Here is a 13591-nt window from a genome sequence, read left to right as displayed (position 1 = left end):
ACAAAGGAAGTGGCTGTCTCAAGCTAAACTAGGTTTTGAAAGATAAGGAGCCTTCATATTGGCTATGGGGTTGCAGAAGAAGATATACTTAGCTTCTAATGGCACAAAGGACATTAGGGGGTGACTTGATCACAGTCTATAAGCATTTACCATGGGGTACAGAAATTTGATAATGAGCAGACAAAGGTATAACATGATCCAACGGCTGGAAGTTGAAGCTTGACAAATTCAACTGGAAATAAGGTGTAAATTTATAACAGTGAGGGTAATTAACCACTAGAACCATTTACCAAGTGTTGTGGTGAATTCTCCATCACTGGAAATATTTAAATCAAGATGGGATGTTTTCCAAACAATATGCTTTAGTTCAAACAGAAATTAATTCAGGAAAGTCTTATGGCCTCTGTTATTCAGAGGAAGACCAGATGATCACAATGATCCCTTCTAGTTTTATAATTTATGACATAGTGGCACATACAGATCTAAGTTACAGGGGGGTCCAAAGTTCTGATCCTGATTCAAGCTTCCCAAAAATGCACTAGCATTTCAATCCAGGATTTTGGATTGAACCATTGCAGAGAAATGGGTAAGCTGTGAAGTTCTGCTCTAGCTCTAAAATTCATCCAAGTTCGAAGGACTACAAAAAAAACCTATAGATAAATTCAGTCCAGTTCTTAACTTTTGAGGAATAGTGTCAAACATATGATTAACAAACCTTTCATGAAGTCATCAAAATTCTAGGTGTTACAGGAAAGAAAACAGGAATTAATAATTATTCTGACCAATAGTTTATGTAACTCCAGAAGGCTAGATATTATATAAGCCAAATATCAGGATTGGTTGAAAAAGAATCTTGATAAATCTTAGTTTGCAGAGAAGATTCTTCTGTTTATCAAATAGATGTTGTGCCTCACTGTAATTTTTTTATCCCCAGTTTGAATCCCTATAACTCTTATATCCATGAGTTAATTTTTAAAATACAGTACATAAATTTTTGGTGATGCTGATGAATTAACTTAGTTAGGTCATGGAATAAATATATTCAAGACCTTTGGGGAAAAAAAAAAGATTTCTTAAAACTCTACTTTACCCTGGAGATAAGTAGCTCTCTTAGCAAACTGGTAACTAAAAATATGACCACAGTACTTAGCCTTGGAGAGGAGATCTGGTTGTGAATTGGTAACTGAAGATTTTATCATAGTATAGCACATACTTTGGCTCAGGATTTACAGCCGTTTCTACATTAACAATACAGCTAAAATTTTCAGCAAACTTGAAAGCCTTTTTATCAATCTGAATTATTATTTTACAGCTTTGCCCCAGACTTCATTCAAGTTATTTGCAAAAAACAAACATCATTCTCTTAAACTCTAGCCAAAAGGCTCTAAAACCCTTCAAATGAAATATCTGTAAAAATAACATTTTCTATTGATGGGGGGAGGGGAGGAGGGAATCGACCCTTGCAGAAAAGTGAGTCAACAGAGTTGCTCCAGATATACTTCGATGTAACTGAGATCAGAATCTTGCAGGTGGTATCCATTAATAATAGGCAGGACATTATGCACACTTCTGTGGAGTTAGAAAACTATAGAAGCCAAAAATGGGAAAGTCTGAATGGGTCTTCTCGTCCCGTCCCCATCATTTGCTAGACCAGGATTATTCCTGATAGTATTTTTTCATGTGCTTTGTTCAGCCTAATTTTAAATGCCCCAAGAAATGGGATTTCCCCTTGAATTCCATTAGAAAGCAGCAATTGGTGGACAAAGTAAGTGGCAAGGCTGCAAGTAGCAAGCTGTTCCCTCCATCTCATGCATGCACATGCACACCCCTCCTAACCTTTCCTGTAGGTTTTATTAATTGGGCATGGTAAAGAGGTTGGGTTATCACAGGGAAGAGTTTTGGTTAGGTAAGGTATGAAAAATGGAACTTTTCACAGTAATGGTTAGGGAAGGGAAAACATTTCTCTCTCTAAAAGAAAAGGAGTACTTGTGGCACCTTAGAGACTAACAAATTTATTAGAGAAATAAGCTTTCGTGAGTTATAGCTCACTTCATCTGTTGCATTTGGTGGAAAAAACAGAGGAGAGATTTATATACACACACACAGAGAACATGAAACAATGGATTTATCATACACACTGTAAGGAGAGTGATCACTTAAGATAAGCCATCACCAGCAGCAGGGGGGGGGGGGGGGGGAGGAGGAAAACCTTTCATGGTGACAAGCAAGGTAGGCTAATTCCAGCAGTTAACAAGAATATCAGAAAAAAGAAAAGGAGTACTTGTGGCACCTTAGAGACTAACAAATTTATTAGAGCATAAGCTTTCAAGTGAGCTGTAGCTCACGAAAGCTTATGCTCTAATAAATTTGTTAGTCTCTAAGGTGCCACAAGTACTCCTTTTCTTTTTGCGAATACAGACTAACACGGCTGCTACTCTGAAACCTAAGAATATCAGAGGAACAGTGGGGGGTGGGGTGGGAGGGAGAAATACCATGGGGAAATAGTTTTACTTTGTGTAATGACTCATCCATTCCCAGTCTCTATTCAAGCCTAAGTTAGTTGTATCCAGTTTGCAAATTAATTCCAATTCAGCAGTCTCTCCTTGGAGTCTGTTTTTGAAGCTTTTTTGTTGAAGTATAGCCACTCTTAGGTCTGTGATCGAGTGACCAGAGAGATTGAAGTGTTCTCCAACTGGTTTTTGAATGTTATAATTCTTGACGTCTGATTTGTGTCCATTCATTCTTTTACGTAGAGACTGTCCAGTTTGGCCAATGTACATGGCAGAGGGGCATTGCTGGCACATGATGGCATATATCACATTGGTAGATGCGCAGGTGAACGAGCCTCTGATAGTGTGGCTGATGTGATTAGGCCCTATGATGGTATCCCCTGAATAGATATGTGGACAGAGTTGGCAACGGGCTTTGTTGCAAGGATAGGTTCCTGGGTTAGTGGTTCTGTTGTGTGGTGTGTGGTTGCTGGTGAGTATTTGCTTCAGATTGGGGGGCTGTCTGTAAGCAAGGACTGGTCTGTCTCCCAAGATCTGTGAGAGTGATGGGTCATCCTTCAGGATAGGTTGTAGATCCTTGATGATGCGTTGGAGAGGTTTTAGTTGGGGCCTGAAGGTGATGGCTAGTGGCGTTCTGTTATTTTCTTTGTTGGGCCTGTCCTGTAGTAGGTGACTTCTGGGTACTCTTCTGGCTCTGTCAATCTGTTTCTTCACTTCAGCAGGTGGGTATTGTAGTTGTAGGAATGCATGATAGAGATCTTGTAGGTGTTTGTCTCTGTCTGAGGGGTTGGAGCAAATGCGGTTATATCGTAGCGCTTGGCTGTAGACAATGGATCGAGTGGTATGATCTGGATGAAAGCTAGAGGCATGTAGGTAGGAATAGCGGTCAGTAGGTTTCCGATATAGGGTGGTGTTTATGTGACCATCGCTTATTAGCACCGTAGTGTCCAGGAAGTGGATCTCTTGTGTGGACTGGTCCAGGCTGAAGTTGATGGTGGGATGGAAATTGTTGAAATCCTGGTGGAATTCCTCAAGAGCTTCTTTTCCATGGGTCCAGATGATGAAGACTCCAACGAGAGACTGCTGAATTGGAATTAATTTGCAAACTAGATACAATTAACTTAGGCTTGAATAGAGACTGGGAATGGATGAGTCATTACACAAAGTAAAACTATTTCCCCATGGTATTTCTCCCTCCCACCCCACCCCCCACTGTTCCTCTGATATTCTTGTTAACTGCTGGAATTAGCCTACCTTGCTTGTCACCATGAAAGGTTTTCCTCCTCCTCCCCCCCCCCCCCGCTGCTGGTGATGGCTTATCTTAAGTGATCACTCTCCTTACAGTGTGTATGATAAACCCATTGTTTCATGTTCTCTGTGTGTGTGTATATAAATCTCTCCTCTGTTTTTTCCACCAAATGCATCTGATGAAGTGAGCTGTAGCTCACGAAAGCTTATGCTCTAATAAATTTGTTAGTCTCTAAGGTGCCACAAGTACTCCTTTTCTTTTTGCGAATACAGACTAACACGGCTGCTACTCTGAAACATTTCTCCCTCTGTGACCCCTTCATTGTCCAATCGAATCCTCAATTTCTTCATCTTCCAATATTGCTCTTACACTACTCCAGTGGTGCCCACAGCCATATGCACATTATGTGCCACAAGAGAGCAAGGCAGCCTGGGTGGGGGGCAAAAGGATCAGTTTGTCTGCCCCCTTCCATTTTAGAGGTGTGTGGAATTGCAGCATCACTCAGGTTTGGCTCAGTGACCCCTTGACTGGAGGGCCATCGAGCCAAACGTAAGTGGCACTGAGACTCTGAGACCCCAGGTTGCAATGGCACTCTGTGAAATTTGGCCCAGTAATATCCTCTGTCATGGCGGAGAAATGGCTGGGCCAAACCTGAATGACACTGTGACCCTGTGGGCCAGTTTGGATCACCCTGGAGCCTGGCCCAGCCCCATGGAACAAGTGCTGACTGCTGTTCGATTGTGTGTACCATGTGGAAACTTTCTGGGTGTGCCCCTGCACTGCTATATCATCCCCCTTACTCTCTCCCCACTTAGACCGTCATTCACCCATTGACTCTACCCCACCTTACACACAGCTCTCCTCTTCAGGCTTAGAACTTTCCCAAACTCCTTCATTTTGCCACCTTCAAACTCCACTTGCTCAGAAACACCCCAGTAGCCACACATCCCTTACCCAACCCGGCTGAGAACACCTCACCTTTCTACCTGATCGTGACACAATACAGAGCTACACCCTCAGTGCTGACTCCTCTTCCACCCCCCATCCCTAGGCTCAGAACAACTCTCCCCAACCTCCACACCCAGTACACACGCACAACCTTCCACACTAAGAACACGTTGCCCCCACCTGACTCCACCCCACCCGTCTCACTCTACCTGGGTTCAGAAACCCCGGACTTATTACTAGAACTGGAGAATCAGAGCAGGTAGCAGCAGTAAGCCCTACACTTGGTCTCTGTGGGGGTGGAGATTGATCTGATTTAGTCACACAGATGCTTGTATTCTGTGCTTTGTGCCTCTTCCTTTTGCTGCTTGCAGGGACTCCAGAGCTGGCAGGGAGCACATGCATGGCTCCCTGTACTTTGTGGGGGAAACCTGAATTAGCCCCTCTTGCAAGCCTGTGTTCCCTCCTCCTCCTGCTGCTTGCAGTCCACATGCGGTAGGACCGGTAGTCCTCCAGTGGTAGCTCAGGTGTACTGCACCCTGTGAGATGTCAGCCACTTTACCCAGTGTCTACCATTTGGCAGACAGCTATGGCTCTAGCATTATTGGTGGGATTTAGCCCCATTAGCACCCAAAGAGCAATTGCCCTGCCATTATAACTAGCTGATTGTGCAACCACATTTGAGAGAAAGGAGAATGAATTAATCCGTAACCACATCGAGGGGGAGAGAAACAGGAGAATAAAAGGTTGAGGGAAGAGAACATGTACATCTCACCACTAAGTGTTCCAAAAGAGAGAATGACATATATTATTATTCTCAGCTAGAACTTGGGCCTTTAACACTACACAAGGAGCCTTTCCACTGCCGAACACAGCTCTTTAAGAAAGGCACTCTCTCTCTCTCTCTCTCTCTAACAGAGGCAGAAGCAGCCTTGTTAGAACAGGACAATCTCTGTACCTTTCATTTGCCCTCTGCAAATGTGTGAATTTGTGAAAAACAAATGTGTTTGCCTTTAAAACATTTGCTATGACACTGGTAGCTACAGTAGCTGTTTGAGTTTAAACTGGACCGGTTATTTAACATTCTAAACACATGGAAATAATACAAGGTAATGAAGCAGATTCTTTTTTCCTTATTAGGAGTATAGGGTTTGGGGGGTGGGTTTTTTTTGGGGGGGGGGAGCAATTATGAGCCACACGTCACCTAGAATGTTGGTATTAATAGCGTTCTTCCTTTGAGTCCCAAAATGCAGATGGGCGTTTGCCTAAGCATGCAAGCACAGAAGCAAGGCTTGTGTATTTTGTATAGGAAACTGCTTTTGTTTTCTGCCAGTAGGCTACACAATGTGATCTCTACAGGGGATCAAGATTTAGAACTATAAACATCGAGCAGCAGGACCAGCAATATGTTTTGTAACTGGCCCTCAGGGATAGTTACTTGTCATGAGAAAAAGGGTTTTGTCAGGAAAGGTGATGCATGGCAGGCAGTGTAGAATTCACTATTAAAAAAATAAATGAAAAAATAAACAAACTATTTGCTTGGATGATAGCCAGGCACATAACTTTGTGCTGCACAGGCAGTGCAAAAGGAGCAGAAACCACGCACATGCCCCTTTCAGGGGATTCTCCCAACTTGGGGGTAGTCCTCAGTGGGCATAGAGCTAGTGTAGGCAGCTGCTATGCCTCTTCCCTACATCCCTCAACACAGGGAGTGTGTTGGAATTAGGAAGGGTTGAAAGGGTGTCCTCAGTTGGCCTATGGGTCCTTGGGAATCGTAACTAGTAGGCACAACTTAGAGCAGCCCCCTGACTCCACCTCTCCTGCTGAGGTCAGCCATTATCTAATAAAACCTTTATCTAAACAGAAAAACTCCCTCTGTTTTAAACTCCTGTGTATCTGTTTGGCTTATTAATCCAAATTGCCTACCACTGCATGGTTATTAGTATGGATTCAATCTACTGTTGGCAGGTAGGAAAATACCAATGAAAAATGCTTACCATATTTGTCTTCTCCATTGTTATTCTTCTCTTTTATTTTGGTCTGGCTTCATCCAATATACTTAGGTAAGAAGTCCCAGACTTTGCAATTGACAGCACAGGGGAGCACCCTCACTCAGTTAGCTGCAGGCAGTTCTGTGCAAAAAATGGATTGTTTGGTTCACTGGCAATTTTGAAATATTAGGGGCAGGTGGGAAAGAAACCATTTTGGGTCAAACCAAAAATTAATTTTTAAAAAAATGTTTGGCAAATCAAAAAGTCACACACAAAAATTCTACGTCAAACTAAACATTACATTTTGAAGCATTTGTCATGTTTCTTACATTAAAAAAAATAAAAATAAAGGAAATTTCAAAACAAATAGTTTGGAACAGAAAAATGCAATTTAGAAATTTTGAAGAAAACAGGAAAAGACTTTTCCACCAAAACAATTAAGCAAAATCAACACACATTCATGAAATGTTTTAGTGTCACCAATTATGCATTTTTCTCCCCCAAAAAAGTTTTGGTCAAAATATTTTGTCTAGCTCTAGCTGCACAATTGAGGCCAGCAGTAGTACAAAATCATGTTCTACACTTGTGGCTTTTTGGTAGGATCTTTCAAGACCCAATTTGCAACCAGTAAGGACAATGTTGGAGGCACGCAGTTTGTCAACATATTTGTCTTGAGATGAACAAAGTATTCTTATTATGACTGTCTAACAAAACCAAGAGAACTTTTCTAAAAAAGAAAGATACATCTATATAGCTGAAATGGCCACACTTCATTGACATCATGGTAATGTAGTTGTAATAAGCTCCATGTTGGAATCTCTGTCTGTATGTGATTAAAAATATCTGGCAGTTCTAGTGAGCAGCAGCTTCTCTAAATGTGAAGAAACAGAAGATTACCAACCATTTCATATGAGACAAACAAAGCTACAGCAACTGCCAGCACCTCATCCAATCCGATACACCAGGTAGTGGCTGTTTATCCTTACAGCCAACTCTGGTAATCCTTATTTCTGCTTGATATCGTAGAAATTGAAGTGATCTCTTAAAAGCTTTGTGAATCAGACGGAGGGAAAGAAAGAAATATGACTTGCGCTGTCCTTGCTAAAGAGAGACATTAATGTTGCTTAGGAAATTAAGATTAGAGCTGCATGGTTACAGCTTCAGAGTATCTTTGCATCCAAGGACAATAGCCTCTGTGTGGGCTCAGCGGTGCAGTGCATTGTTAGGAGCTGAAGGTAATAACAGTGATCTTAACCAAGACATCAGTAAACACACAAGCCAAACAAATGTAACATCCTCTGTGACAAAGCGCACAGCTCCATTCAGTACAGAAAGGGTCCTTCACCTACAGTTGTTAGTGAAGATTTTATGAAAATCACCATGGACACAGTTTCCACAAACAATATGAAAAATGTGCCACACTCTGCAATTTTTCATCTGGATCTAAGGCGGGGCATTGGGTTTGATTTTCCTGATGTCTTTGGCACTTTAGAGAAGTACTGAAAGGCAAATCATAGAATCGCAGGACTGGAAGGGACAAAAGTGAATGAAGAATGGCAATACTGCAACCAGCTCAGACTGAACAGACTCCACAGTCTTTTACTAGCAGAAAGACAAGTGGCACTGCATACGAGACAAACAGGTCAGACAAGAGTCTTGGCATTATTGCAAGAAAAAAAAATTAAAGTTATGGTCATCTTTCTGAGAAACATAAAAATAATGTAATAAAGATGTGAGTCAGGAAACGTAGATGTGGAAAGGCCCCTATCAAGGAAATAAATTAACATTCTTTAGTATTGATAAAGCATGGAAATTGTATTGCAAACAACAAATGAATTATTGGAATTAATGTCATTTCCTTCATAGTTTAATATGTTAACATTTCTTTCAATACGATTAAACGTGATAAATCATTTGGAATGGGTCCTGCTGATTACTTGATCATTCTTCAGTTCCAGGATGATATTTGGAGAGGTTTTTTTCCCATCCAGGTTGCACTTGACATTTAATGATAGACACAACTGTAAGGGCCAGTTCCTCAACCTCTGTAACTTATGTAGCTCCACTGAAGTCAATGGGACTACTCACAGTGTATAAAAGTTAAACATGTATCTAAGTCTTTGCAGGATCAGGACCTTCATGAATAGATATTTTTCCTTGTACAATGTATTGTAATTGAGAAAACATAGTTATTTTACAAAGAATTTAAATCTCCAACATGTGCAGTAAATGGAGCTTTATTGTAATTTTCAGTGTGGGATACAGTGATGAAACGAATTTGAATATGTAAATGAATTCAAATTGCAATTCAGAAACTTGATCTTTTTGAACAAAAGATCCAGTTTCACCCAATGAAATTTCTTATTTTGCCTTTTGAATTTAGAACCATATCTGGTGAAAGCTTTTACTCGACAACAGTCCTATTTTCATATGTTGAAATGACTCAGGTGAAAATCAGTTATCATTGAAACCACAAAAAGCATTAAAGTTTGAATGTTTTCAGTGCTAAAGCGCTTACGATCATTCTGCAGAAGAAGAAGTTTTTAGGTCATGAAACGTCCTAGAACCAAATCCAGAGAATGCTCATGTAAAACTTCATCCTTTTTTCCAGTTCTAGAATGTACCTAGTGCCAGTCCCAGTTCTATGTTCCTTACTCCGCTCTTCCCTTTGTACTCTAAACAGAATGCCAAAAGTCTCTTTTTGTATTGCCTGTTAAGATGATTCTGATCTGAACACTAAGTCAAAATGGTACATATATGCATGGTTTTTTGTGTTGGATTTTTCTAACCATCTGAGAGCAGTTCCCAAATTCACAGGCAAGTTGGGGCAAGGTTTCCAAACAAATCTGCTCTTAGTGAGGAATAAGTACAATGTGAAGAGTAACACAATTGAAATTCAGGGCAACTCCACTTCTCCCACCACTGTTGTCAAATTGCAATGTTATCTGTGATTTAGGGTAAGCAAACACACTGCCAGTTGACTTGCATGGGAGTTGGGCCACGGAGAGGATGTGGTGTTTCATGAACCTTGGGTTACAGGACTCCTGGCACATAAGGAAGGAAAGATTAATAAAGAGGATTTCCTTTGCAGAGATCAGGTATGAGAAAAGTTCAAGAGCAAGTGGTCTCATGGTGGCCTGTGTGTACAAAGGAAAGATAAGGAGGTGACAGAGTGGTAACTTTTAAAACAGATTACACATCTCCAAACATATCCTGCCCTCTGTTATGGGTGCTGTGTGTGTACCATAATGGAGGGCAGCATTTGCTACTTTCACACTGGGCAGAACTAGCCTCTGCAGTAAATTCTGTTTCTCTTGAGAGAAAAGGTAACAAAAAAAATCCCCTTTGTTGTAGTGTGCTCACTTCATTATGAAAACTGGATATGGAGAGGTCTGTATGGAATCTGCTTATTATTAAACATTTATATTGCAACAGCCCCTATAAGTCAACCAGCTTGGGGCCCCACACCACTAGGTGCTGACAAACATATAGAAGCCAGAATAACATTTGGTATACTATTGACACCACACTAGCACAGCAGCACCTTCTAGTGACTGGGCCACATAGTCTACCAAAACTGCTAACTAGAAGAGTTACTCCTTTAGTTTCAGTGGAAGATGCTCAACTTTTGGCACTCAAGGTATTGGGTTCAAAACCTACTGAAGATCCAGATGAGGGGTTGTTATATTATGGATCAATACAATACGTAAAAATTTTCTATGTATAGCGCTTAATGAAAATACATGATGAAAAACACATCTCCAGGGTGCTACATGTGAAAATGACTTCATTCAAATATACTTCCAACATTTCAAAATGCTATTTTAAAACAATGATTTTCATAAGTGTGAAGAAAGTTCTTTTCTTTTTTCCTGAACAAATACATCTTAAATTTACATTCAATTTTAAATGCAGGCTCTTCATTAATAAGGAAGGGAAAGCCAGAGAGAAAATCTACTTCTCCTTTGACCCACACATTGAAAGCAGGTTTAAAATGTACTGCCTTTTCCTCTGCACTATCTCCAATACCGGACTACTACTTTCCGCTTACGGTGCCAGAACTCCTGTCTATGCCCTAATCATTTCACCCCTCAGCTACTGCTATCTCCTCCTCTCTGGTGTCAGTGCTGGCAAACTCAGCCCCTTCAAATCAATTCAAAATGCTTTTGCCAAGATCATCCTCTTGGTTTGATGCTGTCATTCCCTTGCCAAAAGTTAATGCATTGGCTCCTTCTTTCCAGCATGTCAAACACAAACTTCTTGCTCTTTGTGTGTTAGTCCTACCTACCTAACCAACTTATCACAAAATCTGCTTCCTCCCTAGCTTTGCCAATGAGGACAATCTTGATCTTTCCCTTCTCAGACAAATACTTTCCCACTTTTTCCCCATGCTGCCCCTTTTGAGTGGGAAAAGCTCCCATTCCAGATCTGTAAAGTCACCACCTTAGCCTCCTTAATACTCACCTCTGCCATAACGCATATGGTAAACTACAACCTGACAGTGACTAGGCATGTGAACATTCTATCATATTTTTTAGCTTCTCTCTCTCTATCCCCACCCCATCCAGCTTGTTCGTTTCATCCACCAGTTATGTCCTTTAGGATGTAAGCGCTTTGGAACTTACACCACAGTGTCTGAAGAATATTTTGAAAGAAATACTGTGTTACCAAAAAAGAACTGGAACATTAGAAAAATATTCTGCAAGAACTGACTGTCAATTAATATCTATCAGCAAGAGATCTCCAGCTTTCCCAACTCTGGTCAGGTTTCTCTGTCATGCTCTAACGTAAGAGGGCAATAAGGCAGTGAGAGTGGGGAGTTTTCACCTCATGCCATTCTAGGATGATAATTTGTCCACCCCTTTCCCTCATTCTGATTACTACCTCTCTCTCGAGTGTTTCTGTGATGACTGTGAGTTGCTCTCAGGTGTCACTGAATCTCCTCACAGGAAGTTAGGGCATCAGCTATGCAGTTTTCCCAGCCTCTGCTCTGCTAAGGGATCTATTGAGGTTCTGGTACAGGCCCCATCACTGTAGCTCCTCCTGCAACTAGGTAACGTAACATTGTTCTCTTTCTTCCCTGCTGCTGAGAAGAGGGTTTGCTTCTTTTTCCTTTTTGAATGTGTGAAAGCGAGTCTACTACTGCAGGAAAGCCTAAGGAGGCTGTGCCCAAATTCATGTTTTTTGGAAAAGGACAATCAAGCAAGATTAATACTTAACATAAAACAGTTTATAAAGAGGGGGGATGGTCCAGTGGTTAGGGCAATAGCCTGGACCTCGCAAGACCTGAATTCAGTTCTCTTCTCTGCCAGACATCCCGGGGACAGTCACTTCATCTTGGGGAAGTCACTTCATCTCTCTGTGTCTCAGTTCTCCATCAGTAAAATGGGGATACCACCACTGCCCGACCTTACAGAGATGTTGTGAGGATAAACTACATTGAAGATTATGAGGCATAGAGATATCACATTAACAGGCATCATGTAAGTACCATAAATAGAACAATAGACTTCTCACCTCAGAAGTTCATGATCACCCCCAGAGTCCAGAAGAAAAGCTCTGAATCTTGATTCCACACCCACACACCTTTTGTAGGGGAGGGAAGAAGATAGACAGACTTTCCTATTTATGATTGACAAACAGCTATTCAAAATCGCTAACCTGCCTACTAGACCCCAAGCTGATATTCAGTGATTCAAAAAAGAAATAAAACCAAATCCTTATTACATTCAGAACTATTGGTCATTCCAATACTGAATGCATAGAAGTACCTTCACATCAATGTAAAGTACAAGGAAAGCTGGTTTTGTAGGAAGAGTACTTGTAGCTTATTTACAAGTGAGATAATTGCATGAACATCATAGCTGGATAATTTTTCCTGCAGAAAAATTCAATTGCCTATTTTATGGAAGATCTCTTGGATGATAATTATAAGTAAAGCAATTTCAGTCCACTTATAACAATTATAAAGTGCCTAACTGTAGATAATAGTTAGATTGTAAACTTCTTTGGGAAAAGGACCATCTTTTTGTTCTATGTACAGCCCCTAGCTCAATGGGGCCCTGGTCCATAACTAGGTACTACTGCAATACAAATAAAGAAGTAAATAAAATAAATAAACAATCATTATCACCACCTGAACTATAGACCTGAGCATGTTAGTGAGTGAATATTGAGGATTATATGACTTCAAGTCTTGTGAGTCTTACATACCATGGTTAAATCCTTCAGTCCCTGGAGTTCAACTGGAGTTGTGGAGTAAAGATGCAAAATTTGGCCCTAAATTACAAGATGATGCATTGGTACCCCCAACAGATGAAGATGAGAGTTTGGGGATTAGTGAACATCGTGTGTTATGTACCACAATAATAGAAACAACTGTGCAGAATAATGTAAGTTTGTGCCAATCTGCTATGGGCTTCTAATCATCCTTTTAGTTCACTTTGCATCTTTGTGTCTCACTTCACATCTGTCATGAGCTACTCTAGTGCAAGAGTGACTGAAACATAAGAATGGCCATAGTGGGTCAGACCAATGGTCCACGAAGCCCAGTATCCTGTCTTCAGACAGTGGCCAGTGCCAGATGCTTCAGAGGGAATGAACAGAACTGGGCAATTTTCAAACGATCCATCTCCTACCATCCAGTCCCAACTTCAGTCAGTCGGAGATTAAGGAACACCCAGAGCATGGGGTTGTGTTCTTGACTATCTTGGCTAATAGCCACTGATGGACCTATCCTCCAAGAATGTATCTAATTTTTTTAACCCATTTATACTTTTGGCCTTCACAACATCCCCTGGCAACAAATTCCACAGATTGGCAGTGCATTGTATGAAGTACTTCCTTTTGCTTGCTTTAAACCTGCTGCCTATTAATTTAGTCGGCTGACCTCTAGC

Source organism: Dermochelys coriacea, chromosome 1 (assembly GCF_009764565.3).
Source record: "Dermochelys coriacea isolate rDerCor1 chromosome 1, rDerCor1.pri.v4, whole genome shotgun sequence".
In the NCBI taxonomy this organism is placed as follows: domain Eukaryota; kingdom Metazoa; phylum Chordata; order Testudines; family Dermochelyidae; genus Dermochelys; species Dermochelys coriacea.
This window is presented reverse-complemented; position numbering follows the sequence as displayed.